This window comes from Geospiza fortis, unplaced genomic scaffold (genome assembly GCF_000277835.1).
Source record: "Geospiza fortis unplaced genomic scaffold, GeoFor_1.0 scaffold275, whole genome shotgun sequence".
NCBI classification, from domain to species: Eukaryota; Metazoa; Chordata; class Aves; order Passeriformes; family Thraupidae; genus Geospiza; species Geospiza fortis.
In genome coordinates this window covers 3161672-3183482 of record NW_005054341.1, presented here as the reverse complement: position 1 = coordinate 3183482, position 21811 = coordinate 3161672, and the positions used below count along the sequence as shown (strand labels likewise).

The 21811-nt window shown below is 39.5% G+C and overlaps 1 long non-coding RNA gene across 1 annotated transcript in view; it reads left to right on the top strand.

Annotated features, from left to right (window-relative positions):
* The first annotated feature begins 6954 nt into the window (after positions 1-6954).
* The window catches only part of LOC115948023, a 321359-nt gene continuing 306502 nt past the window's right edge, over positions 6955-21811 (top strand). Inside the window, exon 1 of the long non-coding RNA XR_004081876.1 lies at positions 6955-7021. This is a non-coding gene — a long non-coding RNA (uncharacterized LOC115948023). The remainder of the gene's footprint in view (positions 7022-21811) is intronic.

The following is a 21811-nucleotide window of genomic DNA, read 5'->3' as shown; positions in this document are numbered from 1 at the left end:
AGAACTAGCGAGAACATTCTCTAATGCAGGATGGGGTGGTGAATATAGGTGTTTTTCTAGATTTTTTATTACAGCTTTTCGCTTTAAAATTCTTAGAAAGTCGGAAGTACCTTCTAATCTTTTAGCTGCCTTTTTCCTTTCTATTTAACAATTCAGCAGCACATCAATTGATCCCTTTCCCCAAACATTTTGAAGCACTTGAAACCATTTCTTGCCACGTTGTTATTTATAGAGATTCACTAAATGAAAAAAGGCTCCTTTTCCCTTGCAGGTATATGCATCATTTATAGTCTGGCTTCATTATATTCTGTACTGTATCAACTCCTGTAGGAGAGTGGTTATGTAATGCTCTTATGTCATTATATTTACATGCATTAAATTCCTGGCAGAATCATATTCAGTGGAACAAAGGGTTCATTAGCAGGACAGAAATGCTTAACTTGGGAAACTGCTGGAAGAAGTGAGACACATTTCCAGGCTGATATTGTTGATATGCAATTATATATTATGTACAGAGTTGATGTGGGATTAGCTAATCCCAAATGACAAGTATAAATGTGATAGAAGTTGTTCATTGAAATCTCTTTCTGCAGTGGTAACTTTGAATAGAAGTTATCATGGTTAAATCTGGAGTGGCTGTGAGAGGGACTTGCTGCAGTGACAGAGCAGCACCATTCCCACCACATGGGAGCTTTACAGAGGACCAGCACTCACTCCACAAACTGCAAATACAGGAAAAAAAGTTACTCACTGCCCCTTATTTACATGTGCAACTGGTGCAGAACGAATTTATGGCTTCGATTGTGTTATGCATTTAAATATGTTCTTTATTCCTCCAGCTCCTTTCCCCTGTCGGTGAAGCATTGTGGTGGGAGCTTCCAGGGAGAGCACCTGGGCACATTCCTTTGCTCAATGTCAGGACTCTGCCTGAACCAACTTCGGAAATGGATCATTTTAGTTTTGTTGAAATGGCAGTTAAATAGCAGGAATATATCAAGAGTTAAAACTTCATTACTGGGGAGCAATAAAAATACATCAAGCCTGGAATATTGTCTAGGAGATCCGATTTCTTGGTTGTGTTGACACTTTAAAGAAATATGTTTATTTAAGGAATAGAAATTCTATATACTGGAATACTACAGTGATAAATTGCCTTCTAGTTAGGCTATCTCTGATGTTCTAATTTTATCAGCCAACAATGGACTGTGTATCCTATGAAAGTCAGCTAAAAAAAGGGCAAAAAATAATGCTAAGGGCAAAAGTCTTCCTTAACCTTTCTGTACTACTTCGCTGGGACTGGTGTTGAACAGTGTTTGGAGTCTGAAAACAATTAATTGTATTTGTTAGCACCTTTTCATTGGTTTCAGCAAGGAATGCTCAGGTGTAGATGTGCTGGAGACAGCACAAAGAAATGGATCTGCTTGTTATTTCCATGAGGATGAGAGGCAGGGGATGCTGAGTTTCATGCAAACCTGGAAACAGGGACGTTTACAAGTCTCCAGACTTCCATGTCTGACAACTTCCCTAAATTTAGATGTTACGGCTGTTTTGGTGACCTGAAAAGTCTCCTGCACAAGTGTAGATCCCTAAAAAGGGCTACCTGGAAAGCACTGTGATAAATATGTCTGGTTCCTTCCAAAGCTGCGAGGAAGTGATTTTTAACATATTTCACAAAAAAAAAACGCTGCTTGTTCTCAGCTTTGCAGATGGTTTCCCAGGTTGACTTGTTGGAATGATAAGGAAGGACAAAGGCTCATTTGGCAGAACAGGAACTCTGTCATTACTCATGTTGAGAGCATCTGTCTTGCTCGTGTACTCGTGGGTTTGGGGCTGAATAGGCTGTGGAGAGTTTCTTCTGGTTTCACGTATGGGGGACATTCTTGGGGGATGATGAGGTGTCTACAGCTCCACTTGTCAGTGCTGCATCACACAGACACTGTGCTGGCTGCCCTTGCAACTGCTGCAAGACAAACCCAGGAGTTTGAAGGATGAAGTGTGAAGTCCCCAGTAATTTCAATGTGACCACAAGCATCTTCCATGGAGAACAAGAAAGCACAAAGCCTCACTTTAAGGGGAACCCCCCAATATTTATTCATTTATGTCTTTATAGAGGTGTATCATGGCTTGTGCTGACGTTGTCACAATTTAATAAATCAATGTGGAATTCTGCAGCAGATAACAAATAGCTTGCTTATAGAGGCTGTACTTTTGCCATTGGTCTCAACTGGTTGAAGGCTGTATTTCAGCCTGTTTCATTTGCTCTCACTCTCAAATCTTTGAGAATGCTTTTGTAGAAGTTTGATAGTCAGGTATCAAGATCTCTTCAAAATCAGTACCAAGGATGCTGGAGGTTTTGAGACGTCTGCTATCAATTGTCACTGTTGACAAACAAGGGGAGGAATTTAAAAATAAAGTATTTGGCACAACTTCCTCCTTTAGTTCTGTGGAGTTGGTTAAAAATGCTGTCTTTGATGTAAATCAATTGGAGCAATATTTGCAGTCTGCATAACAAAACCAAAATGGGTCTGCAAAGCTCAGGCACCCCACACATTTACTTTACCTCCTGTTTTTAAATTCTCTGTAGTTCAGATATTTCCAGTATATTTTCAGTGTTTCAGTATTGCTGGGTTAGTGATGTGTTCCTGTGGAGTAGATGGAAGTCATACAATGTAGTTTGCAAAAATATGTGCTTCAAGAAATACAAACACAAAACCAAATAAAAGGCTTGGGTGAAGAGGTGCATCCATTCACTGTTTGGCATTGAAATTCTGTGTTTCTGCTCAAAGAGATGCATTTCCATTTTGTGGTTTCAAGCACCTGCTTGATTTTTCTAGATTCAGTATTTGTGCACATCCTGAGGCTCAGGCTGGTGAAGTCTGACTCCCATTTTGAGGCAAAAATGGCCAATTGCATTGTGGGAAAGCAGAGAGCTCTTCAAAGGTATATAAATGAATTCCTTTCATTAAAGGAACAGAGGGACAAAATGCAAAAATCAAATAAATTCAAATATGTTTAAAAAGACTGATAATAGTCTAAAGGAATGACATGAAAGAGGCAGGAGGAACTTCAGAAGTACATAAGACACTATTAGCTTTTCCTTTCAGCTTCCAGTGCTGCAGAGGGTGTTGCAGGAATGTCTTCAATCCATGGCAGCCAAAAGGTCTGGAAGATGCACCAGCATCTTCCCCTTTGCCTCTGGCAGCAGGCATTGAGTCTGTGTGGCCCTGGTCATAGAGTTCAGTGGGATCAGTGGATTTCTGCAGAGGCTGTGCAGTGGGAAATGCTCCCTCAGCATTGCAGAGGAGCAGGAGCTCATTTCTCTGCAGGTCCCACATGGACATTACTCATGGCATCCATTTCTTCTAGAGCCTGTGATGGGCTGGAAGATGGGCTGAGTTGGAGATGTGCTTGTGAGGATCTGTCTGTGCCATCCTTTTTCTTGACAAGTTTATGGATCCCAAAATATGGTGGAAGATGTACCCACAGAGAAGGGATTTTATTTTTATTCACAGCACAGGGTAGAAAAGGGCTCTATTTGTAGTTATCCCTGCACATGTAGGGAAGAAGTCCTGGGTTTGATTTCATCCAGATTTAGCCTTGAAACAAGAAAAGTTAAATGTGCAAGATGGCTGAAATTCAGGATACTGAGTGTGTTCAGTGAAAAAAGAATTCCTTGGAGCCAAATGTATTGCTGAATGCCACCTTAAGTAGCTTTGCTGTCTCCTTCCATGGTTTTTTTACTGTCAAGAATAGGATAAGAAATTGGAAAAGAGACAAAGGTGTTCGGAAAAAAGAAGACAAAAGAAGGTGTTTCTTTTAGGAACTTTGATTTACTCGATTTTGCTTAAAAACATTAAGCTTTTGCTGTACCAGTATCCTTTGAATAAAGGATGTCTGTCTTTCAAGATCTTGAATGGGAAAACATTCAGGTTTGTGTCAGGCAGAGCTTACAGATTTTTTTTTAGATGCAAGTTTAAAAACAGACACCTTTTTAAAAAGAGATTTTGGGGTTCTTTCTTTGTAACTTGACAGGATGGTTTGTTCATGTCAATAGTCTTTTGATCATTCAAAAGACATTGAAATAAAAAATGTCAATGCTTCCACTCTTTTGATCCAGCTCCCTTAAGTATTGTTGCAAGAGGAATATATCAGATTATTATAATTTTTCAACTTGGCTTTATGGATATAACCTGGAGCCGCATTTTTTGGGTCTAACCCACAGGACTTTGGAGGCTGGAGCCACATTTGTGGGTCCAACCCAGAGCACTTTGGAGCCATTTCTGCATATTAACAGTGCCATATTTTTTCCCAGTAGGAGAATAATTTCCTAAGTAATTTGTACTGATGACCACTCTTTGCTCTAGTTATAAAAGAACTAAAATGGGGTTTAGCTTTTTTTTTTTTTAAATGCTGGTAAACCTAGAATTAAAAGTATAAAGTTGTGACTATGATGGGTTATTCTCTCTTGAATATCTCTGTAAACCCTGATCACAAAAACTGTAGGGAATGTTTTCTGTAGAATTGAAATTTAGCAGAAAAAGAAAGTACATAATTAAAACCAAATTCTGGTGTTTGTACAGAGGCTGGGATTTTATATATGTGTATAGAAAATAGTGATTCCAAATTTATTGAAATGGATTATTGTTTTGCATGAACGATAAGCTACACTTGAAAGCAACCATTTTCTAGGATTTGTTTTGTATCTCATTAAATGGTTAAAAGCAGCTTAAGCCTCCAATCCAGATGAATCAGGTGCAGACCCTCAAGATGGAAGATTTCTGTCAGGAGTGGTGAATCTGGACTTGTGCTGTGCCCCTTGTGTGTTTCAGGAAGCCCAGGCTGAAATCCCCACTGAAGCTACTAGGAGTTTTGTTCCTGACTTCAGTGGGTTTAGAATTTCACTGTAAGGATTTTTAGGTACTTTTTAAAAATGAAAAGGTGACCTGTTTAATACTGACCCAAATAATTCACTGCACAACTTCTGTCCTCCTCAAATTCCCACTCACAAGCCCATAAACCGAAAGAAAAACTGTAGGAAAGTAAAACTCTGGATTTCAAGTGAGAAAGCCACTTGAGATCTCTCCACATCACACTCTGGCTGCTTATTCTGGGTAGCAGAAGTGGCTGAGCTGGAGCTGTTATGATCCACAGCACTTTGTGAGGAGTGGGGAAGCAGAGACAGAAACTGGTGCACTTCGAAAATGCCTTGAGAAGGTTCGTGACACAAGTGACTGCAGCTCCCCTAGGGAATTGGCACCACGGCACACTCAGTGCTGCTGGGCCCTTTGAAAGGGGAGTTAAAAAAATCCCCTGTGGGATGCAGTGAAGGCACTGATTCTGCCAGTGAGAAAGTAATCCCAGGATTTCATCAAATCCCTACCACAGTCACACCCAAACGGATGGCACCGAGTCTCTTCTTTGGGTTTTGAGCTCTTCATTTCTGGAAAACAAGAAAACAGAAAGAAATACATAAAGATCTAGAATTGCAGAACAGGGAAATAAAATCAGTTTGTCACAGGAGATTTTTTTTTTTATTGACATCTTTAGTTTGTTTTGATGTCTGTAATTAAATCGCTAATTATGTGTTTCTGTTGCAGTGGTCATGCTTTTATTACATAATTGCTACAAGTTTTTCTCTCCCCACTAACAATATTTGTTTAACCTTAGTGTATGCTAGTTACATCCTTCAGAATGGAAAAGCTTAGAAACAGAGTTATTGATTGTTACAATTAACTAAATCAGAGGGGCTCAAAGTTCTTTGCCATAAATTAAATATGTTTTGTGGCACAGGATCAAAGATAATTAAAGGATGAAGCAATTGCAGTCATTAAACAATAAATATTATTTTGATGCCAGTTGAAGAAAATAAAGCAGTAACAAAAAAAAGGCAGGAAAATTGAGGGATTTTAAAAGGAGGGGAGAAAAGTTTAGCCTAGGGTAAAAACATAATTTAAAAAAATAATTTGCACTGTGATCCTTTGAGCTTCCTTCTGTGTTGTCTCAAAAAGCATCTGATTAGGTGAGATGCAATTCAGTCACCTTCTCTTTATTTTTTCCCTTTTGAGTTTAGGCATAATTTTTGTCAGTATATTTCAATGTATTCATTAATTTTTCTCATTTGTTTATTTTATGCAAACCATAAGAGACATTTTTTCCTCAGTGAAGATTGCCTCTTTATTTTATTTTGAAATATTTGTATATTTATTTCATTAAATGAGATAATGCTTTTTCTTATTAACATAATTTCCAGTACATTAAACATATTTCTCCACAGACAGAAGAGAGGAATCAGATTAAATGACAGTTAAATCACTTGCAGCAATTTCAACTGTTAAAAGAAATAAGTGTCTCTGTTTTCTTTGTGATCACGAGATGTGCTGTAAAGGGAAATGAAATACTAAAGAAAGGAGGGAAAACATAAAGAAATAATGACTGACTTATTGCAGTAATACCACAGAGAGAAGAAAAACTCACTACAAATAAAAGGAAAAATAATATAGTGGTTTTGAAAGTTACCAAAATTCATTTCTTATTGATGAGATCAGTGCAAGCCTTATACTGAGTAAACTGAGGAGGGAAAAAAATAGCAAAGCACAACCAAAGCCAGACAATGCCATCAACTGTGGGCAATGAAAGAAGGAATAAATACTGTGCATTTGGAGGGCTGTTACTCTAAATGCCTCTAATTTTTAAATAATTTATATTTTATCACATTTAGGGAGGAGAGGGAAGAAGCAATTATCTCTTGGTGAGCCAACCGTGCCCCTCTGCTGCTGTGTTCAGGGCTCTCCAAATGTCCAGGTGTCCCTCCTGCAGCTCTCTCCCCTTTTCTTGGGCAGGTGTGGGGCTGCAGGAAGGAGAAAAGCATCTTTTATTAGCTCTTTTAATAAGATCTTCCAGAATTATTATAATAATATTTTCTGTCCTAATTATATTTTATTATTATTGTAATTTCCAGAGTCTGAATCAGCTGCTTTGAAGAGATCTTGGGACTGAAGGACTGAGCTGAGGCATTTCTAAGGTAATGCTGACATTATTGTTTTGCCCCCAGTGAAGATTTCCTCTGTTTGTGCTTTTAGCTGTAAACTAGATATTTTTCACCGATTTTAAGTGCCTGATTTTTTAGTCCTGAGTAAGGACTAGTTCAATAGTTGCCATTTTCCTTCTTTTTCTCAGTTTCCCATCAGTGCACTCTGCAGCTTCACTGATCTCACCTTCAAGCTCAAATCAGAGAAGGGATTCTTGAGAAGGGGGACCTGTTCTAACTCCCTGCTCTATCTCAGAGTTAACTAAAATTATAATTTTTCAAGAATTTAAATGACAGTATTTTTGCTATTAAATGCCTGATGAGGAAAAGTGGTGCCACGGGGTACAGTGGAAAATGTCACCTTGTAAAGCTTTTAAGGAATTGTTTCCTGGGGCTGGAGAGCAGGCTCTGCCTTCCTGCTTGTGCTCATCTCCTGCAGCTGAGCAGGGACACTGCAGGGTCATCACCAAAGACTTTTGCACTCTGGGGTTGGTGTCCCTTGGGCCCCCTTTGGAAGTTGTATTTGCTGTGCCAAGGGGCCTGGTCAGGCAATGGAGGTGGTAATGGAATTTAACAGTTGAGGAGACTGAGAAATTCCAGAGCATGTGAAACATAATTAAAGAAATAAACCAGGAGCATCTGCCACCATCCTCTGTGGACATCCTGCCAAGCAGAGTCACATCTGTGCCCCTGGAGGGGCACCAGCCCAGCCCTTGCTCACAAGGGCTCCAAAGCTTCTGGTGGGCACAGGCCAAGGGTCACTCCAGGTTGTGCCACAGGATCCCTGCCCAAGGAAATTCTGCACGACAGAGAGAGCTGGTAAGTGGAACTCAGTGCACAGAAACGTTTCTGATGGTGCTGCTCATACTTACAAACTTCATTATCATATTTTCAGGGGGCATAATAATCATGAATGTGTTTATTGTGCCCTTGTGAGCTGGGGCAGGGACGTTATCCTTTTTCACACACATGGAATTGAGACATAGGCAGGAAAAGTACTGAGCTCCAGCTCATGTGGGAGGGAGGGCTACCAGGGACCTGCTTCTGTTTGGTGGCTTTTCCTGCAGGATCCTGACCCCTCTTCTTGGCTTTAGGTCCTTGTTCAAGGTGTCTAAATAGGAGATGAGTTGTGCTGGGATTCCTCTGCAGTCAATTAAGGGAGATGGGGATCTCCAGAGGAGAATTCTGACCTCCTCCCAATGGCTTTTGGAGGGTGTCTGCAAAACCTGCCTGCTCTCATTGAAATGCCTTAAGAGAGGCTTTGACATCTCTCTGCTCTGGACACTCGCTAAGGAAAAGATTTGATTCAAAACCATCATGAAACAGAACATTTCCCTTTTTGCCTCTGCTGAAGAGGCCAAGCACAGCTGTAATTAACTTTTGAAGATGCTCCATCATGGTTACAAAATGTGACTGTGGCTTAGGATGTTGCAGAAGGGGCAGAAATAAGTAAATTAAAAGCTGCCTTGATGACGTGTGAGGTTCAGTGAACAGATATCCTGCACTGGATTTTGTTGCAATCCAGTCACTCTCTAAATACCTGTGAAGTTCTTATTACTGTGGACAATTGTCCTTTTTGGTCTCAGAGTTAGACAGGCAGGATGACCCAAACATTCTCTGTGTCCATTTCAGACTTGAGTTTTTAAAAGTGTGAGTAAAGGCTTAGCTAAACCTTTTTAAGGAAACTGTTTTTAAATCAGGAAGATGATGAGAGGAATGTCTTTCAGAATTTACCAAGTTTATATTTTGCATATTCCATACCGAGGCTGTTTCTTTTCTTGTGACATCGCAAAAAATGAAATTAGTTTTTGACTGGGAGGAGATGATGATGAAGGTGTGCTCAGAATAACATGATTTAGCTTTTGGGAAATGTTAAAGCATGACTACGTTGGACCTTTTTATATTAGACAACAGCAGTTTTTCCATTCTGCACTAAATACTCCTTTCAGATTTCTCATCTTGCATGATATTGCCTATTTCATGCCTCTGACAAAGTGGCTGAAACAAGCTCTTTACCTAAACTTGTGATATTTGTGGATAAAGGATTATTACCTGTGGTATTTTTTAAGCAATGAATAAATTACATTGTTTAGGCAGATGCAGACAAGGTGTTGGGTTTCTTGTCTGATGCCACAGCAAAGCTTTGTGTCAGAGTTCAGAGGGGATGCAAGAGCATTGTGCTTGGATCAGTGGATTTTGGATCTGAAGTGGTCTGGAATATACACTGGGATATTTTCCTATTCTGTTTTTCATATAGTGTTTTGACTGTGTGACCTGTTCCATTGTCACATGGCAATATTTTAAAATAAGTGAGCAAATGAGGGTGTTTAGAGGGTACTAAAATTCATCAGTACCTTGCTGTTGTGGATGTGCATGGTGGCACTGCCATTCCACACTCCTGGGTGTTGGCAATAATGCACCTGCCTTTCCTGGAGAAAGGAGCACACCAGGTTCATGGAACACTTCAGGGCAGAAGGGTGCCTTGGGAATTGGGCTTCTCCTGGCAGCTCTGGAGAAAACCGAGTGAGACTTCACTCTTGGATTTGGTGGTGGGTTCTTTGTTTTTATATGACACAATAGGAATGGCAAAATGAGAGAAAAAATAAGGTTGATTGCTCTTCAGAGAAGACCTTAGACAGCAGAATCTCCCACTCCAGTGACTCTGGTACATGTCTGGCTTGATTATTCCTGTCCTGTTGAAATATGAGGCAGCTGGACAACATCTTGACTGAAATACATTGGAGGGATATGGAAATGTGAAGTACAGCTTTTGTGAAAATCAGAATCTCTGTTCACTTTATCTATCACTACACTTGTTGATCCTTGTGACTATGATGCAATTGATTATCTCTAAAAATGATTCTCCCTGAGGTGTGGGGACTGTGCCTTTCCCTAATGGATGAGCAGAGCTCATCCAGTTTCTCCCAGACTCGAGGCAGATCGAGGTTAGAATTTTTAACTTTTGTTTTGCTTGGTCGGTTTTTTTTCCTGTGACTGTCAGTTCAGTTTTATTTTCCAAAATAAAATTCCAGGGTAACGTTGTAGCCTCCTCTGAAGGCATTCAGCTGCTCTGTGAGTGTACCTCACTTACCAGCCCAGCTTGCTGAGGATGTGAGGTTCAGCCTGTGGTCTGTTCCTCTTCTCCCTGCAGTGACTTTGGCATTTCTAAACCTGTTTGCAGAGCAGAGCAACGTCTCAAAGTCATTATGTTTTATGAGTTGCATAATTACCAGTGTCTGGATATGGGATGGGGATACCTCAGTGAGGAAAACATGGACAGGGCTCATTTGATGCCATTTCTCTCTGCTGGCAGCAGCAGTGGGACACACCACAGCATTCACTGCTGTCCTTTGCACGATGAGGGGCCTGAGTTGGTGTGGCAGAGCAAAAAGTGATCATGGCAAACCAAGTTTCAGTAGTTCTCTTGCTTTGTGCAACAGATCATTGTTTCTTTTTATGGGGATTCAAATGGAAAAAGTGGCTTAGATGGGGGGAAAAAAATCTCTACTTACAGTTTTTCTAGATACTTCCAGCAAATGGGAACATAATAAAATGATTGTGTTTCTTGAAAAAGTTTTAGTTAAATTTAGCTTTGTTTTCTGGTTAAAAAGGGGAGGGGGTGGAGTGATAATAAATGTCATTTGAAAATAGAAGCGTCCTTGGTTTCCTGTTTTCAGTAGGCTTAAGAAAATTCATTTGTTCTACTTGTAGTTTGTCAATTGATGCCTCCCTTCCAAAACTGTCTGTGGGCCGCCTTAGCCAGAGTTTCCTACAGTTATTTTTGCACTATTGTTAAACAGAACCATGCAGCATGTTGCTTTTTCAATTTACTGCGTGGGATCTGCACATAGTTTTCCATTGTGGCATATTTGTGTCTTTGTCACTTTTATTGTTTATATGCCAGCATATGGCCAGAAAAAAACAAACTTCTTTCCTCAGTTTTCTTCTTTTGTATTGTTTAGTCCACAGTGCCTTTACAGCAACAATTTGTAAAAATCAAATTCCTGGAATGTAATTGGTTTGCTTGAAAAAAAGAAGGAAAACTGGGAGAATACATCTCAGAGATTGGTGAGTATTTAGAAATGGCTTTATTTTCCTATCCAGGGCTGCACATGGGGCAAAAAAGCCAATGCCTGTTTTTATTTAAACTTCAGTTTGGTCATTTAGGCTCATATATCTCACCATGCCACTTGCACAGACATTAGTGCCTGCATCAAGATCTTCTCTAGAGCAAGCATTGCCAAAATCTGCCAGCATGGATTTCAGTGCCTGACAAGGACCAGATGTTTGCATTTGTGGGATATGGAACCCCAAACCCAGCAGTTGTCCAACTGCTGCTTTATTGCAGTTGATCTAAAATTGACCAGAGATATACGGGGTTTGGGGATTTTATTTTTAACAGTACTGACAGTGTAGTTTGAGGTTGTAGAAAAGACCATTTTTTCTTAATTTCTGTGTGGCATCAATGCTTACATGACATCCTGATAAAAAAATTTCTTGGTTTATCTACTACTAAAAATCAATTCAAACTAGGCCATATCCATGAAGTGAGCAGCTCTGGCATTCCATAGGTTATTGGCACCCGCTGGCACATGATTTACTTTTAATTTGAGGCTGGAATGTTGTCGTTAGCACAACTCCTGAAAAACAAGGAGATAAATTTTAAAGCAAAATAATCATTCACTTGCAAAACTCTGCTTACTTGTCAGTGCACTTCCAGTGTACCACATATTTTTAGCAGTAACCAAAGACCAGTAACCAGTTTGAAATCCCATACAACAGATGGATAAATCATGATAAATCCACGATGTTGGCTTCTCCTGGATTTTCCATTTGTTGGAAGCTGTTGCATACCATACAACCCACCATGTAAAAGCCTGCTGGAAACAAAATACGATTTTTCTGTAGTTTCTTTGGTTAGTGAAGTATTTTCAAGAATACCAACAGTGATTTGAGGTAAAGAATCCTGCAGCAATTAGGATTCATTTACTGCTGGAGCACTTTATTAATTACACGTTTGTAACCACATGGATGGTCACAAAACCATTCGCACATGTCTGAATTTGGAGATTTGCAGACAGAAGATTTAACGTAAACATGGAAATGTTAAACTACTCATCTGTAGCCTGCAAAGAAGATAACAAGAAGGATTCTGTTCTCAGTGTGATTTGTGAACAATGCTAAGTAAATATTCATCATTAATATATAATAACTGTTGCTTTTGGCAGTTCACTTTTCATTTAATTTGATAATGTGTCCAGTAAATGAAGTGGTACAGGCTGCAGTGTTTTACCATCACAATTGCATATTTTCAATCATTGTTAAATGAAGGCAGCTCAAGGCAAAGCTTTAACCCCCACTAGTTTTGTGTGTGATAAAAAGAGAAGGCGCTATCAATCTTTATTGTCTGTCTCGCTTACTGTAATTGCATTCAATAGTCCACTGATTCTGTTGTCTGTGCTAATGTCAGGAACAGGGAAGAGCCAGATGCTCAGACTTGATCAGATGCATCCAGTGGCCACTTTGATAAGTTGGCAGCAAGGCTCTGGCTTCGATGATAAATTGTGAGTGCTGCGGATTATGAGCAGCTGAACACCGGGAGTGTGTGTGGGGAAACTTCTTACCTGCTTGGAATCTGCATTCCAGTGCCAGCCAAAGGCCAGCCCAGGGGTTATTCCAATGCATCTCGTGCTGGGAAGGTGCCAGGGAGTTGTATTCTCATGGACAGCAGCACAACAAAAAACCCAAACAGCCTCAGAGCGATTTGAACATGACATTGAATAGTCCTGACACTGTAAAAGGTGTTTCAAAATAGCCTCCAGTAGTTATGGTTATCTGATTCAACAGGAGAGCTTTGGAATGATGGTATTCCATGCTTTAATCCATCTTAAAAGTTGTGTTTTCTTGGCACCTTTCTTTCCCCCTCTAATGTGAAGTAGTGCCTGGAATGTTTTGCAGAGTATCAAACAATAATGCTCAGTGCAGTATGAGCAGTGATGGATCTTTGTGAGGAAGAAACTCCAGTGTAGACAAGGGCACTGTGGAATAAGGTGCTTTCTGCAGGTTCTCTGCACCTTTAATGTTCCTCAGAGATTAATTATAATTATTTAAGCTCTTCAGTGAGTGTCATCCCTCAGACAAGTAGTTGTTAAAGGAGATCTGGAAAGACTCAAGAGTCTCACCTTCACCTAGTTCGTATCATTTGTGCAGAAAATGCTCCTGTTTTCCCCTCAGGATTGATGTGAAAGGTGTAATCCTAACTGTGGATGGTGCTTACAAGTTTGTCATATGTGGCATCACTTGTGGCTGACAGTTCCAGATTGTATGTGCATCAGGTTTTGTTTGGTACAATTTGATCTTTTTTGGGTGCTCAGGGAGAGGACAAGACAATCCTTTCACCATCAAGTGAAAGGATTGTCTTGGATACTTATCAAGTATTCTCTTGGATACTTCAGGCAGCTCCTTTGCTGCAGGTGTGTAGGAGCATCAACCTCACCCTGTGCAGTGTAGCCACATGATAAATAACCTCTGCTAAGGCTCTGATGTGTACATAAAAGAATCATTATTTGAGGAAGCTTGGAAAACTAAAATTAGTTCCTTAAATTCAACAGTACCTACTGTTGCCTTTTTCCCCCCCACTGCATTTTTTTTCAAATTAATTAAAGTGCACAGATGTTCAATTAATGCCTAAAAAAATCCATGGCTACAGCTGTGAAGCAACATTGTTGAGATTTAACATATCTAATAATGTTTCTCTCTTTGAAGAAATTCTATTAATGACACTCTGCTAAATAACTTTGCATTGATAAATTAAAGGAAATGTGGAGTAAACTAGAAGGAGATGTCAGCTGTCTGCTCCACTTATTTATGAGAATAACAGAGAAGCCCAAAATAAAAGATCTGCTTTTCATTTTCTTATACTAACATGTGGAAGAATTCTGGTTTCTAGGCAAAATGTATCAATTTAGCTGGAAATTATCAATACCTCTCTTGCAATTCATGGAGAGGTAGCTTGAAAAAGCTGCCATGGAAAAGCCAGCTGCTTACACTAAGCACATTGGGATTGAGAATTCCTTCAGTGCTGCTGTGTAAGGTGGAATAACAGCAGAGTCTTGCATGTGAGCCATGGTAACTGCTAATACCACAGGGGCTTTTAATTTACATTGTTAAATTGTGGTAAAAGCAAAAGAGCTCAGGATAATGCAGGAGGTGTGGTGAGAACAGCAGAGGTGCTGCTGGACCAGGAGCTGTTTGAGGAGTGGTTGTGCTGCTCAGGGAAGGGTCTCAGATACAGAATGGTGAAGTGAAGTTGGATGTGAGGGCCAACAAATATCTGTGTGTTCTGTAGGGTGTGCTCAGTTTCTGAACAGAACTGCCTGAGCCACATGAATTTATCTGCTGTGAAGTGTAAAATACAGAAGGGGAGTTTAATACTTCTTTGAATTGTCACAGTTTCTCTGCTAGGCCGGCTGGTGTCCAGTGGAGGGCTAGATGTCACCCCCCAGTAAATGCACCAGTAATCCTCCTTTTCATTCAGCACAGAGGATTTTGCCCCTGAGTTATTTTGTTGGTAGCCTTTATCTTCCTAAGCATGAATTGATAGCCCAGAAGAGACTGAAGGCACGAGCCTGTGCTCGAGGATGTCCCATCCTGTGCTTCTAACACCTGGGCAGTTGCTCAGTTTGTATTGTCTGCACACAAACCAAGGCATTTTCTGACAAAGAAAATTACCAGTAAGATCATGTTCAGTAAAGTGAAACTGGGCTTTGTGCTGATGTTTCCTGTGTTAGGCCAGAATTCCATCTCCTAAATTAGTGCAGCTCCACTGGAACTAGAAAAGATCATTTATACAACTGTCCCCTTGATTGTTTTGGCTCCAAACATCTAGAGAACTGCTTAGTGATACAGCACAGGATTGTTTTTATTCTTACCTACTTGCCATTAAATCAAAACTAAGTAATTTTTACAGGCTAGTTAGTTGTAAAGGAATACCCTTTAAAATTCCCTCAGGAGTTTTCTCCAGGTTTGACAAGTTGTTTTCTGCTTGAGGTGGAGCTGTGTCATTTGTAGTGTGTTTGTACAAGCACCCATTGCTTGTGCATTCAGGAGTGGGGAGTTTCTTTCTTTTCAGCTCTCAGGTAATCTTAGAAGCAATAATCATACCTGTCTTTTCCAAGTGGTGTGGCTTCACTGGATAATTTTGGAAATAATTTGATCTGCAGATGGTCTGCTAGACATGAGTTCAGTGCTCTAGGACTTGCTTTCTGAAAGCTTTACCAGAACAGTAGATAAGAGATAGGACCTGATTTTTGTCTGGGGCCAAAAAAAGGCATTTTGTGCGTGAAAAATATTGTCTGTATGTTTTTGCAGCTGCAAATAATTGGGAATAGACGTAATGGTTGGAGCTATTGCTTCATTTGTGTTTGCAGGTGATTTCAGCCCAGTCTCACTACTCTAAATGGATCCCTGATTCTGTTGTCAGGGGAAGTTACTCATCCCCAGCCAAGCAGATCAGGATCTGCACATCCACCTCCTGGATGGGGGTCTCAGGTGGGACAAAAAGTGGAAAACTGAGAGCACATGGAAAACAAAAATATGTGTCCAATATCTTCTTTAAAGAGTTGGGAAGAACCAGGTTTGGAAATATTCTGATGCTCTTCTCCAATGGTGCAACATTCAGAATTACCGTGCCTAGAAACTGTTGGCTGCAAAGGAGAGAATTCTTCCCTTTAACTCAAAAACCTTCATTTCACAATCAAGCATCTAAAATAAAAATTTCTTTGAGATAAATTGTCTCAAATTAAGGAACCAAGCCAATTTTCTTTTAAAAGATAAAGTCAAGTCCCTGAACTTAGCAACAGATGAGTATGTGAGAATAAAGTTTGTAGTTAGGACCAGTTTGAGGAAGCAGAGAAGAATTTCTGAAACATCTCAGAAGAATTAAATTTGAATTTCATCCTGAAAAAGTTTTGGCATGGAATTTCTCTCAATTTGTGGTGTACTATGCAAGGTAAACTTCTCCTAGCTATGGGACAGAAGCCCGAGTCCAGAGCCTTTGGAAGTCACCAGCACCTTTGCAGTTGAATCAGCAGATCTGGGATCACATTTAATGAACTTGTAGTATTTTAAAAATAAAAATTTCCTTTTTTCTCTCTTGCTTTTAAAGCAATTTCAGAGCAGTGGGGTCAGATTGAGTTCTGTCAGAGGAACTCAGTGCTCTGATTTCTCACTTTGTGCAGTAATTCCCGCTTGTGTTAAGTTGAACGTTGTCACTGGACATTGTGCTCTTGATGAGCTGAAAATCTTCACCTTTGGAAGGAGACCAGTGACTGTGCAAAATGAAAGTTGTTAGAGATAGGCTTTAAACTTTTCCCTTTTTACTTCTCATAGGGGTTTTATTAGTAGTGAGCTGGGCAGATTTGAACAAAACCCTGCTGATGCTTTTTATGCGTTTTCCTGTGTTTGTAGAATTGGTTTGAGTTATGTTACAGAGTCTGGAGTGTAAAGTTCCCTGGCTGTAGTGGGTTTCTGTGTTATATTTTAAAATATCTGCATGCTGAGATATCCAGTAATGTGCTTTTTCAATAGGAGTTTGGGGAGAAAGCTCAGCATTTTGAACACGTGCTGTAAATTCTTAATTTGGCTTGCCCTGGAATTTTCAAGGAGTATTTGTGAGATCCTGTGAGTGTTGTCAGCACATTGTTGGGGAGGGGATTCAGTGTATATGTGGTGGCTGTGAACAGGTCCATGAAAAGCAGCCACAGAAACTTCCAGGAGCATTTGTGTGGTGAAGTCTAACACCATCACTGGGTATCTGCACAGATGTTAAATGGCTGTCACAAAAAAAACCAATCAGAAACGTTCAGGTGTTGAAAATTATTCAAATTATGTAAATAGTCAGATGTTTCATATAAAAATAAGAAGATGCCACCTTGTGGTAAGAAAGATGTTTTAGTGTATCCATGAACCTTTTGGATGAGCAGGCAAGGATTTTTAATTCTTTTTAAAGCAATAATTTAACAAATAAAATGAAATTTTGGGTCGAGAAGTGCACGGCCAAACTTCCCCTTTCCCATGTGTTTTCCTGCTTTTGTGTGCTCAGAGTTTTCACAGGAGTGCTGAAGCAAAGGCTGAATATTTCCCAGCTTTGTATTCCTGTGTCTTTCCCAAGCTGTTTGCTGTTACCCCAGAAATCTGGGGCTGGGAGGAGGGACCCCCTTTCCCTTGGCACAGCTTTGGGGGCTGAGCCTTTTTTTGGTGGCTGTTGATTTGGGGTTAATTGTGTGGCCAGGCTGAGGGAGCAAAGTCTTGTCTCTCTTTGCTGCTCAGCACTTCGAGCAACTGTGATTTGATTTGCGGCCAAACTGGAAAAATATGGAAAAATAAAGGTTTTAAAAGATGGATAAGATCTCTAAATTTATCTAACAGGCAGGCAGGGCTCATACCTGTGTTATTATAATGGATATCTGTTCTTGATAATGGATTATATAAAGTTTGTCTTTGCCTTTGCACTTACTCAAACTCCATTAACAATTACAAGGTGAATTGTGTAACCTGACAACATCCTCTTTCTCACCAGGATGCTCTTCTTTAAATCCTGTTTGGATTTAAAAAAAAGAAAACTAAACCCCCACCCCCCCCAAATGTTACGCTTTCTCTTTATTTTATTATTCTGTATTCTACTTGTGTGATTTGAATAATCTACTTTATGAGCCACACACTTAGTGAGAGCACAGCACAACTGCTGTCATGTGCATGGCAACAAACTGCTGTTGTCTGACTGTTTGGGTCTCTTTATTTTACACATTGATGGGCAGGAAAAAACTACAGGCAAGAGAATAATTGGAAAATGTTACACTCCTAAATTTTCAGTGTTCTTGTGCACACACAGCCTCCTTAACAGCAGGGGATGTGCAGGCACTTCTGTGCATATCAAGGCTAAATAATAATAATAATAATAATAATAATAATAATAATAATAATAGGGTTAGCAATTTTTCCCCAATTTGAAGAAGTATTGTGCTTGTAATTAAAACATATTTTCTCTTAACATAATTTATTTCCTTGCATAATGTAATTTGACAGAGCATTATAAATGTATATCTCTATGCTTCATGACCCCATTATGAGGACAATTTTTCCATAGTAATTCATTTGTGTTGTGTTTCTTCTTGCTTTCTGATTACACAATCAGTATTGAATTGTGCAACCAACATCCTGATTAAAATGAGACAAAAACCTATACAGCTCAGCTCCCTGAAAATCTCCTCTTGTTCCCCTAAAGACAATGGCAAAATTCTTATTTGTTGGAGGAGACAAAGTTATTAAAATGGATTGCAAATGTGAAGAGAAGAAGGTGGAGCTCCAGCTCCCCATGGGAGGAAGGCAGGGTAGGAAGTATCAACCACAGACACAATTTGGAGAAGTATTGCAGGAAAAAAGGAAAACATTTAAAAGGCAGGACTGACAAGAGGGATTTGGGAGAATGTTTCTATTTTTTTTCCCAGATTTTAGGTATATATATTTTTTTCACAGCAGCAATTTATTTATTTAGAAAATAACTTCAAAATAAACCAAAAAAGTGATTTTTAGGCAGGAGTGATTATTCTTCCAAATGCACAAATAATTTTATTTTTACTTTTATTTTTAATTCTATCCCATCACCAGCACATCAGGTGCTGCTGTGGGCTTCGCCTACCCCATTTACAGCTGCTGTGTTTCCATCCAAAATGTGCTTAGGAAATAATATGAGCCAACCTGTTCAGCCACTTGAGAAGGGTTACAAAATCATTAGTCTGGACTAATTTTTGTGCTTAAAATTAAACACACATTCTGGCAAATAATAGGATTAAAATCTGAATTGTGCATATTTTTGTCTGGGGTTCAATTTTCTTGCTTTCTTTTATGCTCATTTTTTCAACTCTTTGTAAATAATATAGTATTTGATTATTGATTGGCTAGCAGTTAGAAAAGCAAAATTTTGATTAATTTCTTGAAAATATTAATAAGATGAATGCCAACTGTATAAGCATATTTGCAGTGCTGTGTTGATCTTGGAAATAATCAACTGTAAAAATTAGGTCTTAGTCCTTGAGACTCAAACATATCCAGAAGAATGGAGAAAGGGAGTTGCAGCTTTTCCCTGTGAACTCTGGCACCCATATTTATTGATTGATTTGGTCAATGAGGATGGGTTTAGATGGAGCATGGGCTGACCACAAACAGCAGCAAATTAGTCACAGGTATTAGAAAACGGGGCCACAAATCTTAGCAGTGGGCCAAGTTCAGCAAAATGCTGATTAATATCAATTATTAATTAAAAAAACCAAACTGTTAGAGCAGAAGTTTGGCCTCATGGTCCATAATTTAATTTGAGAGCTGTGAGTTCCTAATTTTAATACCTTATATTTTTCTCATAGCACACACAGTTTTATATTATCTCCTCTTGCTTCCTATAGAAATAACACTACTTACTTCAGTGCTACTACTTGAGATGTCATAACTCCAAGTAGTTACAGTTAGAACTGGTTGAGAAATGGGAAACATCTTATAGAACATTTCTGACCAATTCTAATTATTGCCCTTAATGTATCGTTGCAAAATTTGAAACAGGATTTCTTTGGAAGTTGTGACCTGCTCTTTGAAAGTAGGGGAAAATAGTTATTTTTAATCACCTTCATCTCAAGAGCTGTAATTGAGGTTATGAAGTTATAGTGGATTAACAGGTTAGTGATTTTTTTTTCAATATGGAGAAAAAAATTCAGCAAGTTTCTTATAAAAACTTTACTAAGTGCTCAACCTTTGAACACAAATGCAAAATCAAATGTTTTAAGTTCGGGCCATAAGCTTCACATTAGAAATTAATCATGAGATGTTTTGGTGATAAAATCTCTCTCATTTGAAAATGTAATTTATTAACCAGCACAATATCTATTTCAGGGCATTATTCAAACTGCAATAAAGATTTTCATAATATTAGAATAATATGCCGATATTAAGCCCTGTGTGAAAGGCGAGCACTTTTCCCTTGGCTCACAACCATCCCTTGGGGATGCAAACCCCAATGCCAGGGATGGGAGGGACAGAAGAGCTGCTCTTTGCTGGTGGAACAGAGGTGCTGGTGGAACAGAGGGGTCCCAGGGAATGTTGGAGGGGCTGTGAGCTCCTTGTCCTTGAGCTGCTCCCCTTGGCCTCAGTCCCTTCTCCCCGGCAGGTGGACAGCAACCATGAAATCCTTCCCAAAGCCTCTCCTGTGGGCACCTGCCTGGGGTGAAGGGTCTCAGGGAGCCTTGGAGATCCCATCCCCTGCACTTCCACCTCACTGCTGCCTGTCCTCCTTCCCATGCAGCTCCGCACTGCTGGTGGCTCTGCGTGCAGCAGGATAGGCGGTGTGCGTTTGATCCAAAGGGAACGGAACAGACGGAAGTCTTGGGATTGAACTGTGTTGTCTCTTTCTGTGCTTGGGGAAGGAATAGTCAGGAAAATGAGAGCAAAGTATTAGTTCTAGGCAAAAAGAAGATCCTTGCAGTTCCTCTTGCATTTGCATGATTTTCTTTAGGTTGTAAAAATAATTTAATGTGACTGCAGCGTCTGGTTGTGGGAAGCCTCGTGGAAAGGCAAGAAGTACCTGACAGCATTTGAACTGTGCTATTTTGCCTGTGCTGTAATTATTTTCATTTATGAAATTCTAAATTCGAAATTCTGTTTTAAATATTGAATATTTCTGGTGAACTGACAGCTTGTGCTAGCTTTAGGATATGCCTGCTTGGTAATTATTCATGAGAAGAACAGCTGAAAACAAACTCGTTATACACCTTGGCAAGTCACTGTGATTTGAATTCTGTGAAATTTCCCTATGGCCATGTGACTTTATTCTAAAGTACTCTAACAGTGCAGATGTCCAGAATGCCGTAGTTGTTACAAATGTTATTCCTGTAGTCAAAGTTTGGAATCATCAGTGCTTCAGGCGAAGTGGAAGGAAAAAAAAAAAAAAAAGAAGAAGAAGAAAAAAGAGAAGAGGAGAAAAGACTGATGATAGAGGGTGTGTTTTGAGTGTTTGTCACATACTTCATTATGTGCAGCTCCCATACATTACCAGATATATATCATAGGGGATATATCTTAGTGCATGTTCAGGGCATAGAATGGAATTTACAATGCCTGCAAGAACACCCTGCTGAAATGCACTAAGTGTTTGAAATATCTTGTTTAAGCCATGATACAATAAGCATCAGCACTGACATTTTTGGAAGTTTAAAAGTAAGATAATTTCTGTGTAACATCGAATGAAGAATCGAAATGCTTCAGATTTAGCTAAAAATAAAACATTTCTCTACTTTTGCCTTTTCTTTTTCTTCTCCATATGGCTCCTGAAGCATTCCTTAATTTAAATAGGTTTTAGAGCTCATCCCTTATAGTTCCTGAAGCATTCATTGCTTTTGAGAAAAAAAACATTTTAGCATGTGCTATTCTTGTTATTCTAATTAGAAAAAAACAGCTGGTCCTGTGCAGCTCTGACTGGAGTCTTTTTCAACACATTGTTCAGATTATTTTTTCTCTTTTTCTGTCAAGCCACAGGCTACCACCTCTCCTCATCCCACATGAGCCAGCCCCCAAACACCTGCATGTGCAGCCTGAACCCACACATCTGCCAGGGAACACAAAGAAAATACTTCATTGGCCACAGGACACGTACATCAGATTACATATTAGGAATATCTGTATTCTCAAGGAACTGCAAGTGACTCCGAGCTAATGGCCAGTGCCTTCCATTGCCATCCAGAG